Source organism: Eumetopias jubatus, unplaced genomic scaffold, assembly GCF_037043125.1.
Source record: "Eumetopias jubatus isolate StellerSeaLion01/CBP00866 unplaced genomic scaffold, mEumJub1_p1.0 scaffold_17, whole genome shotgun sequence".
NCBI classification, from domain to species: Eukaryota; Metazoa; Chordata; class Mammalia; order Carnivora; family Otariidae; genus Eumetopias; species Eumetopias jubatus.
The window spans coordinates 58,688,107-58,690,924 of NW_028274823.1; positions in this window are offsets into that span (position 1 = coordinate 58,688,107).

Sequence of the window (2,818 nt, forward strand, 5' to 3'; positions counted from 1 at the left end):
AACAATTGAGAACAAACTTAGGCTATTTAGTGAGTCAGATAAAAAAATAATAATATAAGACATAACATAAGTCTTCATTTCCTGATTTAGGGCCCTAAACAGCATTTCCTTTTTTTTTTTTTAAGATTATGTATGTATGTATGTATGTATGTATTTAAGAGACAGAGAGAGAGAGAGAGCACAGGGGGAGGAGCAGAGGGAGAGGGACAAGTGACTTCACTGAGCTTGGAGCTGGAGGCGGGGCTTGATCTCAAGACCCTGAGATCCTGACCTGAACTAAAATCAAGAGTCCAATGCTTAACTGACTGAGTCACCCAGGTGCCCCAGCATTTCCTATTATAAGGAAACATTCCTTGGAGAAAATGGTCATTCTGGTTCTGGGGCAGGATGCGCCCAGGTATCTTGTCCCACCAGAAATCAAGGAACCTACCAAAGACTAGGAGGGTCAGGTCAAAAGGACTGAGAAGTTACCAAGCTATAAAGAGGCTCTTGCTCGCCAAAAATTGGATAATTTGAACATCAGTAAAATAACTGCCATCGATTAAATCATATCAAATACGTAAAAATCCACATTATCATGAATCAACACTAACAATGAAATACTCACTGGCTACCTTTGGAGGGAGCTAGGGAACCAATGGTAATTTTGAAAATTTGTACATAAATAAAGGGAAAGAGGGGCGCCTGGGTGGCTCAGTCAGTTAAGCATCCGACTCTTGATTTCATCTCAGGTCATGATCTCAGGGTCATTAGATCAAGCCACGAGTCCAGCTCCTCACTCAGCAGGGAGTCTCCTTGAGGATTCTCTCTCTGCCCCTCACCCTGCTCTCTCTCTGTCTCTAAAAATAAATAAATAGGGGCGCCTCCCTGGTGGCTCAGTCTGTTAAGCGGCTGCCTTCGGCTTGGGTCATGATTCCAGGGTCCTGGGATCAAGTCCCGCTATCTGGCTCCTTGCTCAGCGGGGAGTCTGTTTCTCCCCTGCCTGCCGTTCCCCCTGCTTGTGTTTGCTCTCTGTCTCTTTCACTCTCTCTGTGTCAAATAAATAAATAAAATCTTAAAAAAAAAAAAGAAAGAAATGGAAGAATCAGCACTTACCTGCCTTTTCTGTAGGAATAGTATTCAGGGTACCAAGTGTTAAGACAAGTTTCCTTCTTGGGGCACCTGGGTGGCTCAGTCGTTAAGTGTCTGCCTTCAGCTCAGGTCATGATCCCAGGGTCCTGGGATCGAGCCCCACATCAGGCTCCCCACTCTGCAAGAGGCCTTCTTCTCCCTCTCCCACTCCCCCTGCTTGTGTTCCCTCTCTCGCTGTCTCTGTCAAATAAATAAAATCTTAAAAAAGTTTCCTTCTTTAGAGGTATTCCAGCTAATGAATGAAAAAGAAATGATGAGTATCACCATTTTGCAAGAACTCTAATGAAATTATACATGTAGACAGTAATTATCTTTTTCTGCTAACATGAAAAGACAGAGAGAAATGGACATCGTGTACCCTTCTAGATCTGATTATCAATTTACATTAAATACAGGGGGTAGGGGTGCCTGGGTGGCTTAGTTGGTTGGGCATCTGTCTTCGGCTCAGGTCATGATCCCAGGGTCTTGGGATCAAGCCCCGCATTGGGCTCCCTGCTTGGCGGGGAGTCTGCTTCTCCCTCTCCCTCTGCCTGCCGCTCTCCCTACTTGTGCTCTCTCTCTCTGTCAAATAAATAAACAAAATCTTCAAAAAAAAAAAATACAGGGGGTAAAAGAGCTTGTTAAATGACAGATGGAGATGCATCAGCAAAATTCAGAATGTGGCAGAACCTACAAAACAAATGGCCTGGCTTCTTCACAAAATAAGTTGCAAGGCAGGAATTCCTCTTCTAGAGGGAAATTTGCCAACATATAATAAAACTACATATAAAGTCAAATTTTAAAACTACATATGCTCTTACCTTTTGGCTCAGCCATCCCATTTCCAGGAATATACCATGAAGATACACCTCCAACAGTACGAAAATACATATACACAAGGTTCCCCACTGTAGCATTGTGTAACTGCAAAATACTGGCAACAGTCTACACGCCCATACATTAAAAGTAAGAAAGTGGTTGAATAAACTACGGTGCTCCACACAATGGAGTACAATGCAGTTATGAAACAAAAAGAGTTAAGATTTCTAAGAACTGACGTGATTTCCAGGATATGCCATTAAGGGGGAAAAAAAAGCAAAGTGTAAAGAAGTGTCCACGGGATAACATCTTTCATGCTGATACCCTGGTTTTGATCCTTGTTCTACGGTTATGTAAAATGTTACCATTGGGGGAAACAATTATTCTAAGGAATCAGTGAAACTACATGTCTGTCCTTTAAGTGTTAATGTTCCTCAGAATTGCTTCCTAAGCTTTGTCCCAGGGAGATCTTACACATTTCCAGGTGATAGACAAGTAGGCAAAGATTTATACAAGGACATTCATTTTAGAGTTATTTATATATAATAGTGAAAAACTGTAAATAACTAACATGGCCATCTAGAGTCCTGGTTAAATAGATAGTGGCATACCCATACTATGAGATCCGATGTAGTCATCAGAAATGTTGTAAGATCTGTACTTACCGAAAAGCATGCACATGTGGAGAAGGAAAAAGCAATTCACAAAACTGAATGATTAAAATTTTGTAAATGAATTTTTGGAAGAGATGCTCACAAAAAAGGTTAGATAGGGAGTGACTGTTAACTTGTTTTTTCTCCTGTTTGGATTTTTACACTCATAATTTAATTCCTCTTAAAATAAAAATTTCAAGCTAATCTCAATTTTAGGAAAAAAGCCACCAAAAACA